Source organism: Podarcis muralis, chromosome 12 (assembly GCF_964188315.1).
Source record: "Podarcis muralis chromosome 12, rPodMur119.hap1.1, whole genome shotgun sequence".
NCBI classification, from domain to species: domain Eukaryota; kingdom Metazoa; phylum Chordata; class Lepidosauria; order Squamata; family Lacertidae; genus Podarcis; species Podarcis muralis.
Window position 1 is genome coordinate 52,915,993 of NC_135666.1, and position 18,422 is coordinate 52,934,414.

Consider the following 18,422-nt stretch of genomic DNA (forward strand, 5'->3'; position numbering starts at 1 on the left):
GAGACATCCTGAAGGGTCTGGTCAGACCAGCACAGGGTGCAGTGGTGGACATAGGAGGAGTTGCCTGGTGACTTCTGGAAGAGGTCTTGCGAGTGGGGCTGTGCCATGTCCTTGAGAAACAGAGAAGCCACCCTGGGAGGAGATACAGATGAGAAACCAAATACCAGCAAGAGTCCAGGCAGCATAGACCCTTGTAGCATCACCCACTTCACCCTTGGTTCCCATTCCAGCCTTTCTTTCAATCCTGACACCCCCTCCAGAGCTGCCAATGCCTGCCCATAGTCTGTCCTCTCAGTCTGGTTTGGAACCCCTGTTGTTATCACATAGGTCAGGGAGCCACAAACACATAGCTCAGGTTCAGCCCACCAGAAGGAGTTCCCGTTTGCTTTCGAAACTGAAGTTGTGCCTGTCCCATATCCATATAAAGGGACTCAATGGGACATGTCATTTGTTGGATCAACATTGTATAGGTTGCTGAGCCATGTATAACATCTATTTGAACCCTATTTTGCCTGTGTACCATACTGATTTGACCATTACTTTTGGGGGGCAGAATATGTACTTCATATCAGAATCAGGCCTTTAGTGTGGTGACACCTGCCCACTGGAATTTGGTTCATGCTAAAGACAACCTTCTAAATTGAGAGCTTTAATCTCAACTGATGCATGTACTGGATTTAAAGTAAATTTATGTATGTGTTGTTATAGTAAGGTGTGTGTGTGTTTGTGTTTGTGTGTGTGTGTGTGTGTGTGTGTGTGTGTGTGTGTGTGTGTGTGTGTAATCTGGTTATTTTAAAGAATTGTTTTATACATGCAATATTTTTATACGTATATGTTTTTATTATATTTTAAATCACTCCATAATATATCAAGGGAAACAAATTTGCAAATGAAATAAGTTGTTAATGTTGTTTCCTAGAGATCATTTCAAAAGCCCTTGCATGCCTCTAGGTGAGTTGTGATTAGTGTGCAGAAGTTGTGGAGTGATGGGGGAGAAATACAGCAGTTGAACTGGGAGGTATGGTTGAACTGGGAGGGTGCTCTCAGAAGACAGCTTAATTTTTGATTCCAATTTGAGCTAGCAGAGTTCACCCATTTTAAATGAACATCTGTAGTTTAAGTTGAAACAATATGGATGTAAACTTTTTTAAAAAAAATGTGCTTATCTTTGTGCATCTATACAAATCTGCTTCTCTGTGCAGAGGCACTGACTTCCCCATTTTTTTAAACAGACATTTCATTGGTTAATATTAGCCGAACAGCTGATTGTCAAATGTGTACGAACCATAACAGGTGCTAGATCAACACAGCGCCTGGAATCTGGCACGGCCTGATATTGCCGCTGGCACAGGCCTCCACTATTCTATCAAGACATGCCTTTTCGACTTTCCTCTGGTGCCCTGCCCCTTACATATCTGTCTTGACTGCCGAAGGAACACATGCCATTCATGGTGCTTGCTAAAAGGCGGCCGGTGGGAGAAAGGAAGTCGTAACTCTTTCAAAGATTGGAAACAAGCAACATTTCTTGGTGGAACTCACGCTGTCTTCTCAAAAGGGTAAGGAGGCTCTTGTGAATGGAGGAATAGTGTTGAGGTCATACAAAGAAAGTTTCTGAAAGAAGGGTTGAAGGAGAAATATTAAATGTCAGTTGTGCAATTCTTTGAGTGCAGATTCTTTTTTCGCAGCACATGGAATTCAGTTCATTCTTTGAAAAGCCACGCTGCCTTTTATACCTTTGCATTGAAATTGTGTATTATGCTGCCTCTCATGGTTTGTGAGTTATATGAGGTGTCTCGTTTTAGAATGCAAATTCCTTCTGCTATTCCAATGATGACCAAGTGGTGATCATACATTTAATAATGACGAACAGTAATATACAATAATATGAACTAAATGGAAGGGGAACACCTGTCTTTTCAGGGCAGATGGCTTGAAAGCTCTCAGTCCCTTAAAGCCTAAAACCTGAAAGCTCTTGGTGGTGAAAGTAAAAATCATACTGGAGGTAGGGGCATTTAGGTTAGATGAAAACTGGGAGAAATATTGGCATCAGAAGGTGCCATATGGTTTTCACTACGTACATGCATTAGATAGATGAGATAGCTTCAGTGTGTAAACTGACACAGTATAGCTGCCATGGTATGATTGCTGCAGTATGCAGGCTCAGTTGATTCAATTATTATATTTGTGATTGGTTTTTCAAGGCTGCTTTCCATGTGAACGTATATCACTGATTTATGCAATCTAAGATGATTGCCTACTTAAACAGTGAACAATCTACCCTTGGTGATGGCAGGTGTTTGATTCAGAATGAATCTGTTTAAATCAGATATATTGGGAGGACATCTGGTAGGTATCTTAAATTAAGACGGAGGTATGGTAGAGTCGGGAAGCTGATCTGCATGGAGGTGTGGAATGGATCTTGGATGGAGTTTCATGGCCCCCAAATGTCTAGCTTGAGGGTTCTACTGCAGTCAGTGCTATCAGGGCTTCCCTAGCTGTACCCCCATCTAGAGAAAGTGGACCTAGCCACAGTCGTTCTTGACACTACTACATTCATGCTTGGCTACTGTAATGCACTCTATGTGGGGCTGCCTTTGAAGATACCTTGGAAGCTTTGGCTTGTGAAAACTGCAGCTGCCTGGTTTCTTGTGGGTTCCAAGTTATTGGAGAAAATAGCACAACTTATGTACCTGTTGCATAAGCTGCCAGTGTATTTGCAGGCCCAAATTAAATTGCTGGTTTTTAGTTAATGGTGGTAGTAATAATAATACTTAAATCGTTTTTGGGGGATGGGGGCGGACACATCAGCAAGTTAAAAAGACTTGAACGGTGTCCAAAAAAGTATAATAAACTTGCAAGAAAGTGCATGAATAAGAGAGTTAGTGTAAAAAGACAGGTGGAGGGAGACTTGAGAAGATCCAGAAGCACAGAGGAGGAGATTTCTTTGATCCAGGTAGTAATGGGTCCTGAATGGCTGTTGGAAGCAGGGCTTGAAAGACCTTATCAAAATGAGGGTTTGTAACCTTGATGCAAAGCCACACCATGAAGCTAAACGTAGAGGGTGTGTGGACAGGTATCTCTTAAAATCTACCTGTCTCCTTTCATTTTTAAGCTAAATTACGGAAGTTACACAATCTTGAGTTTTTAGCCATTTGTTTTTGAGCTCCAGAGACTTAGATTACCTAAATTTTAAAACAATTCATAGACAGCCAATTTTTATCCGAGCCTTTAGCTCAGTTCTAAATTTAAATGGCTGATTACGTTAAGCCAGACAGTGGGTCGTATTCCAGGTTTAGCTGTAACAGCTGAGTCATCTGATCTGACTAACTAGCCCTAGGATTAAGAGAGTGTTTCACCCCCTAGGCGCAATTATTGGCTGCTGCAGGGGGCAGAATAAGCACACTGTGCAGGAGCTATGGTTATCTGTGTAGAGCAGGGTTTCCCAAACTTAGGTCTTCAGCTGTTGTTGGACTACAACTCTCATCATCCCTAGCTAGCAAGACCAGTGGTCAGGGATGATGGGAATTGTAGTCCAGAACAGCCAGCGAGTTTCCAAGTTTGGGGAGCCCTAGTGTACAGGATGAGAGCCATTGTGGTAGAGCATGGTAAACTGAGAGCATCAGAGCTTTTTTGCTGGGAGAGTTTAACACGCAGTGGAAAATCCATTTCATAAAAAGGGGATGACACAGAATAAGTTATTATTATTTTCCTGTTCTTCATACCCCATTTTTCTCCCAAGCTGTTCAAGGCTGCACACGCACACATGGTTTCTTTCCCTTTTATCTTTAGAGCAACCCTGTGAAGTAAGTTAGGCCATGCTATAGTTCCTGAGCAGGGATTTAAACCTAAGCCAGCCCTGCCCTATCATTAGGAAATGTGAGGCAGCTGCCTAAGGTGGCAAACACTGCACAGCAGCAACAACACTGGAAAATATACAGTTAGGAGGTCCCTTGAAGCTAAATTCAGGTTGTTCAGTCAGCAGTAGAAGACTACTGACACCTTGTTGCAGAGTGAAGTGTCCTGCTTCTGGTGACACTATGGTGAGTGGAAGAATATATAAAGGCAGAAATAGTGAAGCAATATTTGTTTGCTATATCAGGGAGGCAGTGCCAGCCACACCCCACTTCAGGCAACAGTGCCTGTGGCAGTGCCAAGTGATAATTTCCTGGTAATACCACTTGTTCCATGCCAAGGGCCAACTGGAAAGGTATTGCTACAGGGTTTCATACGTCTGCTGGTAATTTGTATGTAAAGGTACAGTGAAGTTCACACCAGAGCAATTTTTTTTTTTAAAAAAAACAGTGCTCTAATATCATGCATATACCCATATGAGATTTGATATTGCTGTGACTAACCAGGAAGGACAGAGATCGGGGGCGGGGGGGGGGGAATGGATAGCTCAATGAAAACGTCAACTTGGTGTGCAGTGGCAGTGAAAAAGGCAAAGTAAATGTTGGGAATTATTAGGAAATAAAACTGGCAGTATTCTTTTAGTGCTATTTCTCTTGTTCTATTGCTTTTATGCCGGACTGTCAGTTTGCAGTTTTTTGTTTTTTTATTTAGCTCTGTTAAATGTGATTTATTTGAGCATGTTATAACTTGAGACTGTGGTTGGACATCTTGCGCACACACACCCTTTCAGGTGGAATGGCTGAATATAAATGTTTCAGATATATGAAATATGATGCAGTCACATTTTGGGATTCAATTCTGGTCTCCTCACCTGAGGATTGTTTCCTGGGAAAGACAGAAAAGAGCAACTGAAATAATGAGGGATGGTGCATGCCATGGGAAGCTCTTAGAAGACCCACCCGTCTGGAAGCTGGATGAGGCCATTGTTGTCTCTCTTAAACAAGACCATAATAGCCCAGAGAACTCCTGACTCTACAAAAGTACAGCTAACTTTAGCGCCACCTGGTGACTCAGCTGTATAATGATACTATCCACTTTGAGCATCTTAACTACAAGGGAAGGGTAATAAAGTGTTTGCAATTTTGTTTTTTTAGTTTGGAGGGGAAGATGATTAAGGAGTACACTATAGCAGTTTATAAATTTATCGATAGTATGAAGAGCTTACGGAGGAGAAAGAGATTTCTGTCTATCTCTCTGTGTGTCTCATTATATTAGTATTTCAGGCCACTCATTAAAATTGATAGGCAGAAGGTTGAGAATAGACAAGAAAGAAGCACTGTTTCACACAAAGCATAGCTAACTTTAGAAACTGCTGCTGTGGGATGAGGTTCTGTGCAAAAGCTTTGCTGGCTTCCTTTGAAAGGGCAAGACCAATTTAGAATGGATTGGGCTTACACCACAATGCTCAAATCCTTAAATATCTGCCAGTTCAAGATAGCAGAAATGGGCAAATGGGCAGAAGCAACATTTTTCAGCTTCTTGGGTCTGTGGAAAGTTGTAGGTGAAGGAGTCTTCAAAACTGAACTTGAGGTCCATGAGTTCGGTGAGGCTCCAATCCTGGAGACAGTGGTGACGTACAAAAACAAGAAGAAAAAGGAGCAAAAGAAGGCACAGATTTGCATAACTTTGCATATGTTAACTTTTGTGCCTAGATGCAGATGTAGAAATAAGGACTAAGTTTTAAAGAGAAATGCCATAGTGTGGAAGGTGACCTGTGCATCTGCTCTGTTGGCTGTCCAGATGCATAATAATAATAATAATAATAATAATAATAATAATACATTATCTATATGCTGCGCATCTGACTGGGTTGTCCCAGCCACTCTGAACAGCTCCCAACAAAAATAGTAAAAACGCAATCAAACATCATCCATTAAAAACTTCTCTGTGTCTTCAAAAGGCTATATACCGGTATCTCCTTGACATCTGACTGGAGGGCATTCCACAGGATGGGTGCAACTACTGAAAAGGCCCTCTGTCTGGTTCCTGTAATTTCACTTTTCGCAGTGAAGGAACCACCAGAAGACCCTCAGAGCTGAACCTCAGGGCTGAACGATGGGGGTGGAGACATTCCTTCAGGTATACTGGGTCGAGGCCATACAGGGCTTTAAAGGTCAGCACCAACACTTTGAATTGTGCTTGGAAACATACTGGGAGCCAATGTAGTTCTTTTATGCTAACCATAGATGGACAGGTTCAAGGTCCTTCCTGCTTTCTCTTCTTATGCTTCTTCATCTTCAAACAGAGAACTCCTGCAAAGAGAGGATTGTCCTCTGCAAAGTAGGACAAGTGGCCATCTAAGCACTAAAAAGGACCTGGACAGTCCTCGCGTGGATCAGGCATGCTGGTTTGAGCTCACTGTATAGTTTGTTGGGGAATTACGAGTTAATTAAAAACAGCAGCTGATGTTTCCTGTATGTGAAAGAGAAAGCAGAACTCTGTGAGTGCTTCAGGCTTAGCCCTAATTGTGTGTTCAGACCCTGAAACCTCCCCCCTAAATAAATTCACACATCACTCAATTTTTTGGTTTGGTTTTTGGCAGAATTTAGGCCACAACTTTATTGATTACAGAAAGTTACTGGTTGCATAGGTTCTGGTTTGACTAGCTCCCTGCCATGCAGGTAGCGCTGACCCAGGGCACCAGCATAAGTCAGCCAAGGGTGAACACCTGAATAAGCGGAAAGCCGGGCACGGGCTAACTCCGCCACCCAAATGTCCCCCTGGACTCGAGCACGGGCACAACCCCCTCTCAGGGGTTGACCAAACCATCGAGTCCCTGGATTCCTTTAATGGAATACCCTTCACATAGGGATGGCGAGAGCGTTCTCCCATCCCTATCACCTGAACCAGAGCCTATCCGCAACCTTACAAGTTGTGATGATTTGCTACGTGGCAGGCGAAACCCAAATGGCAACAGCCAATCAGCCAAGTGGGGAAAATTCCTGCTGTGCCCCTGTCCCAACGACAGATGACAGACGACGGCATAGCAAGGTCAAGCGCAAAGCCCTCAAAGTAGGGAGAGGTGGGTGGGTGTTCTAAATGCATGCGCCAAAAGAGGAAGCTCTGGGTCACGTGCATGGGCATAAATAGGTCTCTCGAACCATTTGGACTGCGTCCCATTGGCTAGATTGCACCCAGCTTTGAGGGACCTACCAATCAGGTGTTGTGGCTGACCAATCTTACCCACCCACAACACAGGGTGTCGGCTTGCCGGATCTCACCACAATACGTGCCCTCTTTAAGGGAGGACCTAATTTGAGGTGTACAAAGAATTGGATAACATAGACAAACATGAAGATTTTGTTTAATTTTGCTTAATATGGAATTTCTGGCGCTCAGAGCTTTCAGGGGAGGGGGAATGTCACCTGTTTTATGTTCAGTGAATTGCTGATTTAGGTCTGAAGCCAGAGGGCATATCAAAACAAAGTTTACATTACAAACTCTCGACAGCTCTCTTATTTGATTCTAATGTTTGTTTTCACAGCATTTATTTATAGCTGCAGTTTCAGAGAAAATTGATCTTTTAGCCATATAGTTTGTTGCATTATATAGTACATTACACCCCTAACATGCCCTGCCATCCTCTTTTTAAAATGTCCTCGGTATTTAGCTTGTAATTATTCTGCAGCCTTTCATGAGAAAAAGCAATTGCATTTCTGAGCGGTGCTGCTATTCTCCCCTTGCTTCTGTAAACACATTAGGTGGCCAGAATAATTCTAATTTGGTGATAAGCAAAGAAGGGAAATATTATTGCTGAATCCTTTGGTAATGCAACTGCTGATTAACGCTGTGGGGGACTGCATCTTGATACTACCAATTTGAACAATGTTGGGCAAAATAGGTGCCTGCAAGCCAAAACAAGCCAACTTTTATTAAAAGTTGGCTCAAATTTTGAGACTGGAATTGTTCAGACAAGAAAAATTGTGTACATTTGCTTCCTTTCATTGTTTTATTTAAGCTGCCTCCTTTTGTTGCAGAACTTGTGATATCTTTTTGTGCCCCCCCCCTCGTGTGTGTGTGTGTGTGTGTGTGTGTGTTTGTTTATGAGTGAGAGAAAAGGTTTGGGTGCACTAGGTTGTATTCACTGTCTAGATCAGGGGTCAGCAACCCTTTTCAGCAGGGGGCCAATCACCGTCCCTCAGACCTTGTGGGGGACCGAACTATATTTTGAAGGGAAAAAAATGAATGAATTCCTATGCCCCACAAATTTTTTTTTTTAAATGATATTTATTAGAAGTTTAAAAATTACAGAAAAAAAGAGAAAAGAAAACAACAAAAAATTCAACAAGACATACATTACAATACAAAAAAAGAATATCAAAAAACATAAAAACCAATACAACAATAAAAAACACACATCCAATATTTGATTTCTTTATCTTTCATTTGCTTGTTTCATCGACCTCCTCACACCTCCCTTTTTGTATTCTAGTTTAATTAATTGTTTCAGCAAATCCTTTCCATCTTTCTCAGTTTTTGTTAAGTAATTTATCTTAACAATCTAACATATTAATTCACTCAACAAATCCTTGCTATCTTTCACTATGTTCTGTCATTCAATTTACCTTAATTTATTTTAACCTTATCTTACCATAAAATACCTTAAAACTTAAAACTTAATACTTATTTATACATAACTCCTTATATCATTTCTACTAAAGCCAAATAATTTCATTCCAACATTTTTCCTAATACTCATTAATTTTACACTAATTCTCAAAGTAAATTTTTTTTTAAAAAGCTTTCTTCCAATCTTCATCCAACGTCTCTTCTTCCTGGTCTCGGGTTATGTCAGTCCTTACTGTCCATTCCATCTAGTCCATCAACCTGGTGCTCTTGTGTCCGAGGCTCTTAAGTCTCTTCCATGTCCCTTCTGCAGATCTTCTTGTTTATACCAACACTTTACCTTGTCTTCTGTTGATCTATTCCTTAATTTCTTTCCTTTCTCATTGAGGAATAGGTCTCGGGGAGACTCCAACCCAAAAATATCTCCATCTCCCCTCAGCAGATCCACCCATTCCCCACAGTCCCATTCCTCACAGTCCGCACTGTAGTCCAAAAAGAATTTAAAAGCATGTTTCAAAGGCCCTTCAAAATTAAAAGCCCCCACAACTCCAGACCCCCCCTGGCCCACTCCAGATTCAATCTTCAAGAACAGCAGCTTATGCTCCTGCAGGGCCTCAGATCTCTCCATTTGTGTTACTTGAGGTTCAACAGCAACCTCCTCCATTATCTTCTGCACTTGCACTTGCCCTGTCAAAACAGGTCCCTGGGTTGGTTCCTGAATGGTTTCTATATGAGTATTCGCCGTTTGTCCAAAGTTTTTGACTGCAACAGTCATCAAATCCATCTTCTCATGCATCTGCTCCAACAAAGCGCTTGTCTTGCAAAAAGCAAGCACCAAAACTTCTTCTAAACACATTTTTATACAAGGTGAGAGTCTGGTCTCACGATCCTAATCTCGCAGCTGTGAAATCCCCAGTTCGACTCCAGCAACAATTTAACAAGCTCCCTCTAGAGGAGACAATTTCTATTTGTATCCGTCTTTTGAAAGCAGGTCCAACAAAAGAAAGTTACTTTCATTTTTCAAATATTTTGTATCTTTTGAGTGCAAAAGGCAGCATTGGAATCAATTTGTTTCTCTCTTTTTTTTAACTATCTGTCAAAAGACGTTCCATTCACAGTCAATGAACTTCCCCAAAAATTTCTGTCTCTGACACCCCGTTCCCAGGTTTGAGACGGTGGAAATTCATCTTTCTTTACTCTCTCTCCTGCAGGCCTGAACAATCAAAATCCCCCCCCCCCCTTCTCCTGCTTCCAAGAGGGGTTTTGATGGTTATAAATGAAGGAAATTTAGTCCGTTATATATGACTTTCCAGACTTTAGCTTGCAATTTTTTGCTTCAGTCTATTTACAAAAGCGGGAGGCAGACTTCCTGTTTAGAACCTTCCCGCTTCAGTGCCAAATTAAAATATTTCTTAATCCAATTTTCCGTTTTACTCACGGGTACTTGTTTAGAGTCCAATTGTCCACAGGAAAAAGTCAGCGCTCTCTGGCAACGGTTGTGTGGCTTTACTCCGTAAAAGTAGCAGTCGATTCAAACCACCGCGCCACTCACCCCACGTCGCTTCAGATCCCCGGAAAAGGGTTTCCCTGCGAGTAGGGGGGCGCTCCTGGTGTCAGCCGAATCCCACGTTCCCAGGCTTCATCCGCCTGGGATTTTTGAAGGGTCTCCGCCTTTGCCGTGGCGGCAAGACCCGATTTTTGCGGAGCAGGTTCCTCCCGGTTAGAGGAACTCCGCCATTGCCGATGGCGCTAACCCGGAAGTCCCTATGCCCCACAAATAACCTAGAGATGCATTTTAAATAAAAGCACACATTCTACTCGTGTAAAAACATGCTGATTCCCAGACCATCCGTGGGCTGGATTTAGAAGGCGATTGGGCTGGATCTGGGCCCCAGGCCTTAGTTTGCCTACCCATGGTCTAGAGGTTGGCAAGGGAGGCAGTGAAAGCCAGAAACCTGCATGGAAAAGTAACTGTTTGAATCCAAGACAGATTCGGATTCATCCACCTTTGGGAGCAGGTGGGAGGTCAGTTTTTAACCAATCCCATTTTGAACGTTGTGCAAAGGGTGCAGACTCTGAAAAGTTTATGGAAAAGCTCCCAAAGATGTCTAGGTCCTCTTTTGCTCCTGAGGATGTTATTGGAGCCCCTTGGGCTTAAATGATGTGACTGTTTTAAGACTATTTAAAATGCTGTGGGGTTTTTTTAGAAAATGGTTTGTTGTAGATATGTTTACTATCCTGGGCTCCTTTCTGAAAGAATGGCAGGATAGAAAACAACAACAACAACAACAACAACAACAACAACAACGTCTTTTTAGCTGCGGTGTCTCACCTTTTAAATGCACCTACTCTCACATCTTTTCAACAGAATATTTTCTCAGGCTTTACCAAGCTGGCTGAATTGATTTTCTGCTACCAAAATGTTATGCTCTTCTTCGGTTGATTTTATTGTCTGTGACGTTATTGTTTTCTTGACTCTTAGTTGCCCCAGGAGTTTATTAAAAGGAAGTCCAGCATATGATTAATAAAACCATGGGGCAGATGCACACTCAGCTTGTAACATGGATGGAAGCAGGCTTTGAACTGTGCATCTCCCTTTCTGGATCGGGGAGCCTGTGGCATTATTATTATATAATTAAAACTGCATACACTTATGCGAGAGCTGAATTATCGTTTACAGCTACCATATGGCATGAACTGTGAAGGGGAAATCATCCGGGATGTATAACACATACATACGCAGCTTTCGTGAGCCTTATTCAAACTCTTGTAGCTCCCCTCCAAATTCCTCAGTTCCAGCACTCAATGGCAACCTAGGGAGGTGTGAAAGTGGATTTTAGCATTCAGTCAAACCATAAAATTCTATTTCTGTCTTCCGGTCCATTGGAATATGTAGCCTTAAATTGGTACATAAGTTTCTGCAGTTCTGTGTTGTATTTCCAAGCTCATTATATCTCGAGTCTTTGGAGTCCAATGCATATAATGATCACATAATTGCTTAAAGCAGCTAATTCCAATATGGCTTGCAATTAAGGTTACCAACAGTGTGACATTATTTATCTGGACACCATGGGGAAAATAAAGAATGTGTTGGCATGGCAATAGAGGCTCATAAAGCTTATAATCAGAATACAGGGATGGTTCAACATTTAGGGGAATATGGATAGGAGAGATCAAGATACACACTTGCAGTGGCATAGTTTTAGGGGTTTTTTTAAAAAAGAGGGGGAAATTTTGCATTATATGTGGCCCATGATACTGTTAGTATTGTAATGTCTCATTCTCACATTGCATAACGTTGTGGGTTGTCTTTAATTGCTTAATTGATGTATGAGTATAGGAACTATTTAAATGTCTCCTCCCTCTCTCTCTGCTCTGCTGAAGAAGATGGATGTGAGAGTCGTCTGGTTGTTTTGTTATTTGCTTTATAAATAAAACGTTTGATGTTACTATTCCAACCACAGTTGCTTCTGCTGCATTCTGCTGTAAAGGACTGAGTTTACTATCTGCAAACGGGCATTTAATTCTCACAGATAATATGTGCAAAGTTTTGCTAAGATGTGAGGCTCCCGCTTAAAATTTAAGAATCTGTTTTTTGTTTTTACTATTTTGTGAAATGGGAATTGCAGAAACTCAATCTTTTTTTCTTCTTTTTTTTTTACAATCCTTATTTGACTTTGTTAAGGAAACTTTGAGATTCCCCAGCAAAAAAATATTGCCCTATTTGACCCAGGGGGTTGGGGGGGGGGTTGATAGATTTCCTCAGTTCACATTTTAATACAAACTATCTAATTCATACTTTCCAAACCAATACATGAACTAAAACATAGCTAATCCTTTGAAATTTTCACTTTCCCAGATTAAGTGATGCAATTCTCTAACCAGAGCATGATTACAGGAGAGAGAGAGAATATATTAAGGGATAGCACACATCTAGAATGCATATATTAGTGAAAACAATGTACAAAAATGCATTGTAGAGAAAATTGCTTGTGTTAACCCTGAACCTTATGCCCACAATAAGTTCTCACATAGGTATAAAACAGGTAAAGGCCCCCTGACAGTTAAGTGAACCCAGAGCAGCACATGGAAATGCCATTTACCTTCCCGCCGGAGTGGTACCTACTTATCTACTTGCACTTTGACTTTGCAAAAATGTGTGCATTAGGCAGAATTTGGGATAAATTTGCACTAAAATACTGATACGTTTTCACGAGGGCTCACTTTTTTAAAGTCACAAACTGATGTGGAAATGTGGGAAACTGAACTTAAGACTCAATAAATGAGGAACTGAGAGAAATTGATATATTTGACATATAGACATATTTGTCTGTATACCGTTGGTGCACCAGCTGAAGGGCAATCATTTCAATAGGGGAGGCAGTTGCACAGAACCAAAACACCACTAAAGGTAAAGGTAAGGGACCCCTGTCCATTAGGTCCAGTTGCGGACAACTCTGGAGTTGTGGCGCTCATCTCGCTTTACTGGCCAAGGGAGCTGGCGTTTGTCCACAGACAGCTTCCAGGTCATGTGGCCAGCATGACTAAGCTGCTTCTGGCGAACCAGAGCAGTGCACAGAAACACCATTTACCTTTCTGCCAGAGCAGTAACTATTTATCTACTTGCACTGGCATGCTTTCGAACTGCTAGGTTGGCAGGAGCAGGGACCAAGCAACGGGAGCTCACTCCGTTGTGGGGATTCGAACCACGACCTTCCAATTGGCAAGCCCAAAGCTCAGTGGTTAACACCACAGCACGACCCACGTCCCTCACATAGGTATACTCAGTGTTTTTTTTCAGCCAGAGCTCAGTTCTGGCACCTCTCAGGTAGGTGCCATTGCAGACCAGGACTCCCCCTGCCTGTTTCTTGCTTTTACGTACTTTTGAGAAGCCCAAAACAAACATTTCAAGTCAAAATGGAAGCTGGCCAGCATATGCTACACTTTGTTTTAGATCTATGACTCCACTTAGCTTCTAGCCGCTCCTAATCATGATTTGTCAAGCTACGAGGTGGGGGCAGTTTGTATTTCCTTTTCTTCAATCCATCTCCCATGTGGCGGTGGTGACCTTTAACCTTTCCAGCCAGGCCTCTACCATTGCATACAAGGTCCACTCCAAGTTGCCCTACACATCTGTCTGAATCTAAGAAAATGAGGGAGGTGGGGTGCATTTATTTTACCTACAGCAGAACCAGGGGCCACCCCCAAACCAGCTAGTGAGACAGCTTGCCATAGTTTTTAGCACCCCCGCAGGTAGTGAACATGGCTATTGTCAAACCAGCATCTGTTCAGGGCTGCCCTAAGTCATCCTGCGCCTTAATGTAACAACTTCATGATGAGTTCTGGCACCTATTTTTCTTGAAAAAAGAACTTGGTATACTTTATTTTCCCCTCTCCATTTCTAGTGTGGGTTGAGGCAAAACTGGCATTCACACACTTCCGTAGGCCTTTTAAAATAGTCAGAGAATCTTTTACTCTTTAACCAAGGTGTGTGTGTATTTTAGAATTTGCTACGTGCTTAAATTGTAACTTTGCTGTCTGGGCAGCATTTATATATATTCTGTCACTCCTGTTTTGTACAATAAACCAAGCTTTCTTTATTCCTCTGTGTGGGAATAAAGCTGAGGAGGCAACAGGGTTTAGTGAGCAGGAAGAGGCTGAGGCAGAGAGCAGTCTAGAATCAGAGGCAGAAACGGAGGCTGGGGAGGAGGAGAGCCTAGAGGCAGCGATGAGGCAGTCTGCTGAAGAAGCCAGGGAGTCTGAGTCTCGCCTTCCTGCTGTGACCCCCTCTCCCCTGGTCTCCCAGAACAAGCAGAGGAATGAAGAACGTGCAGCACTGAGATGCAAGGTGACAGAGCCTTAGGCTACTGGGGAAGGAACTGGGCAAGAAGCCTTAGAGAGCAGTGGGAAGGTGGGGATCTTCAGTCATTGCAACTGCCTCATTGGGGCAAGACCTACTGGGAAACGTTGCTGTTATCACTAGGTCGGCACTGTTTTGGTTCCTTTGACTAAAGAGTTGACTTCTCTCAACACTGGTGTTTTTTTAACACTGACCTCCTCCTGAAGCAGAGAAGTGAGAGCTAACGTAAATATTAATTGCTTTCTCTTCTTCCTGCTTCTTAACCCTTCTTCATAAGAACACCAGAGGCCTGTCTGGATCAGACCAAAGGCCTATCTAGTCTAGTGCATTATCCTGTTTCCCATAGAGACCAACCAGATGCCTCCAGGAAGACCACATGCAGGACAGGAGCACAATGGTCCTCTTGAACCCGCAGCAACTTATAGACAGAGACATGCTGCCTCTGATCCAAAGCAGCTTGTAAATCAGAAGATTCATTGGGCTACAGTGTATGCGTTTGTGTGCTGGCTGCAATTTGTCCCTGAGAGCACCATTTCAGCTTTAGCATTTCTCCTTGCTGTCAGAGCAATAACCAGCTGAAAGGCGCACAGTTGCTAGTGTTCTGACTTTGATGCAAATGAATAAGTAAAGTTTATGTGTCAATGACAAGGTGCAGCTTGTATGCTACATTGCTACATCAGCTTTGTAGTTAAGCAAGACGGTGTCTGGTAATAAAAGTGTCACTGAACAAATGCATGAAGGGGAAAATCAATATTTTAGAAAATGGGAAAAAATATGATGAGGGTCTTTTTTATATACATAGTCTTAGGAGGTATATAGAACAGTCTTTGTTCATATATGACTAGCAACTCACTTTTAGAACTTGGGAGGTGTCAAGGAGTACAATCTTGATAGGAACAGCCAGAGACCCAAGTTTGGGAAACATGGCAATGAATCCTCCATGAGTCTTTTTCTTCTTCGGCAATCACTCGTAGCTAAGTCAGATTGTCTTCTAATGATACAGTTTTAACAGTGAGTCCGTAAGTGACTGTGGAGGCCAATTCTGTATCCACGCATCCTTCCACAGTGGAGACATAGGTTTCCAGGTGGGGGTTGATCACGGTGAGGGTTTGCCAAACGTGCCTTCCTCTTAGCACATTTCTCCCTTTCGTCCTGAGTTTGAATGTCTTCAAAGCCCATGACACCTTTGGTAAAGGCTGTTCTCCAATTGGAGCACTCGCAGGCCAGTGTTTCCCAGTTGTCAGTGTTTATACTACAATTTTTAAGATTTGCCTTGAGAGAGTCTTTAAACCTCTTTTGCTGATCACCAGCATTGCGCTTTCCATTTTTAAGTTCAAAATAGAGTAGTTGCTTTGGAAGACGATAATCGGGCATCTGAACAACATGACCAGTCCAACGAAGTTGATGTTGAAGAATCATTGCTTCAACACTGGTGATCTTTGCTTCTTCCAGTATAGGAGACTGTCTGCTTCAAATGTTCACCCTTCAACATGTGGGTGGTGATGATTACTGTGCTGGCTCACTTATTCCCACTGCCTTCCCTTGCATGCTATGCCACATTTTAAAAGTTTCAAGAAGCTTTCAGTGTTAGCTTGATTGAGGCTAGTGACTGAGGGCCAGGTGTATAATTTTTCAGAGTGATGGATAGATGTTAAAGGTAAAGGTACCCCTGCCCGTACGGGCCAGTTGTGTCCGACTCTAGGGTTGTGTGCCCATCTCGCTTAAGAGGCCGGGGGCCAGCGCTGTCCGGAGACACTTCCAGGTCACATGGCCAGTGTGATGAAGCTGCTCTGGCAAGCCGGCACCAGCGCAGCACACAGAAACACCATTTACCTTCTCGCTATAAAGCGGTACCTATTTATCTACTTGCACTTAGGGGTGCTTTCGAACTGCTAGGTGGGCAGGAGCTGGGACCGAACGACGGGAGCTCACCCCGTTGCGGGGATTAGAACCGCTGACCATGCGATCGGCAAGCCCTAGGCACTGAGGTTTTACCCACAGCGCCACCCGCGTCCCAAATAGATGTTTTGGGATAGATGTTAAGATATACTAAATTAGATGAATGGTCCACCAGACCTATACTGTCTACTGAGTTTGGCAGCAGCAATCTAGGATCAAATATATAGGTTTTTCTCCTTAAGATCCCATGAAGGAAGATGTCAGATCTTGAACCTGGGTCCATATATTTGAAAGCACATATTTTGGCAAAAAGTGCCTTTCAATCTTGAGTTATGGCCTTGTGTCCCCACATTTACCTTTAGGAGAACAACTGCTAGGCTGCATGACTGGATTTTTCATTTCTTGATCATCAAGAGAAGGGTAAAGTGGTTTTACTTTATTTTAAAAAGGGAAAAAAACCCTGCAGTTTTACTCAGAAAAAATCTTTGAAACTTAATGAATTATAGGCAAAGCCGACCTCTTCTGAACCCACCAGGAAATTCTTTGCTTGCTTCAATTGATTGTCAGCTACCGAACCCACAGGTGTATTCCAAAGGGAAATAGCAAGGCAATATCAATATATTAAACAACTAATCTTAGACACAAAGTTATTGGAAATAGAGAACACCAGCCGTGCTAGCAAAAGTGCTGCTTCTCAACAACAACAAAATAAATGAATGAATAATGTGGGTCCAAAGTAGCCTAAACGAAAGCATTTTTCTAGTTGCTAGATGTCTCAGAAACATTCAGCAGGGAAAGCTCTGGTGCACCTCATGAATGCCAACAGTTTCCATTTCACAAATCCATGTTCCACAGTGCCAAATACCAGGAATATTGATGCTTAATAATATCAAAAATTAAATGCCAATCCTTCACTGTATCACATTGCTAAACCATGTTCTATTATAGTTTGAACTTCTTAGGGGTCTGCATTGGATTCAGATGAATCTCAAATCCTGAGCCTCAGTGAGGTGCCTCAGAGATTTTGGGATTGTCAGTGGCAAAGCGGGATCTACAGTGGTGCCTCGCAAGACGAAATTAATTCGTTCCGTGATTTTTTCGTCTTGCGGTTTTTTTCGTCTTGCAAAGCACGGTGTCGGGAAAGTTTTGGAAAAGCTTCAAAAATCACCAGTCTTTAAAAACCTCAAAAAAGGCTACCACACCACGTTCTATGAGTTGCTCCTCGAAGTCAAGTCGCAACTGTATTAACAGTGTTAAGAAAAAGGAAACAAACTTGCAAGATGTTTCCATCTTGCGAAGCAAGCCCATAGGGAAAATCATCTTGTGAAGCAGCTCAAAAAACAAAAAACCCTTTCGTCTAGCCAGTTTTTTGTCTTGCGAGGCATTCGTCTTGCGAGGTACCACTGTATATGAGAACGCTTGAAATGTTTCACAAAACCTTAGCATTCCAGATGTCAAAAAATGTATTGTCTCTAAGCTCACCCACATAAGGCAGTGTTCACCAATATGATGCCCATGGGCATCAGTGTGGCTGCCAGTACAGTGGTACCTCAGGTTAAGTATTTAATTCGTTCCGGAGGTCCGTTCTTAACCTGAAACTGTTCTTAACCTGAAGCACCACTTTAGCTAATGGGGCCTCCTGCTGCCCCCGCGCCACCGGAGCACAATTTCTGTTCTCATCCTGAAGCAAAGCTCTTAACCTGAGGTACTATTTCTGGGTTAGTGGAGTCTGTAACCTGAAGCATATGTAACCTGAAGTGTATGTAACCCGAGGTAACACTGCACATCCTAGGGGACCCACAAAACAACTCAGTCATATCCCTACAAAAATCCACAATGCATAGGAGACAGTTTGCTCTTGCTACTCAGTTCATATTTGTGCTGGCCTGGCCTCTCCTTCATTGAACATCACCACCCCTTAAACATGGTCGTGTTTGATTGCATAAACAGTGATATCAAACCCTGCATCCATTTTGTCTGTAAGCTTTAGCCACTCAGAATGGGTTTCGAAAATTCCCAATAATAGTGTATATGAAGACATGGAGCTGCAGTTTTTCCAAAATAAAGTGCTGATTTGGACCTAAGCCAAATTGGACCACTTTATGAGTTATCAAACTGAGAGCCAGTGTGGTGTAGTGGTTAAGAGCGGAAGAATCATAATCTGGTGAACCGGGTTCACGTCTCC

The 18,422-nt window shown here is 42.5% G+C and overlaps 1 protein-coding gene across 1 annotated transcript in view; it reads left to right on the plus strand.

The window, feature by feature from the left end:
- The first annotated feature begins 1,439 nt into the window (after positions 1-1,439).
- The window catches only part of ARPP21 (cAMP regulated phosphoprotein 21), a 242,753-nt gene continuing 225,770 nt past the window's right edge, over positions 1,440-18,422 (plus strand). Inside the window, exon 1 of the mRNA XM_028751232.2 lies at positions 1,440-1,556. The gene's annotated coding sequence lies outside the window, so the exon portion shown is untranslated. The remainder of the gene's footprint in view (positions 1,557-18,422) is intronic.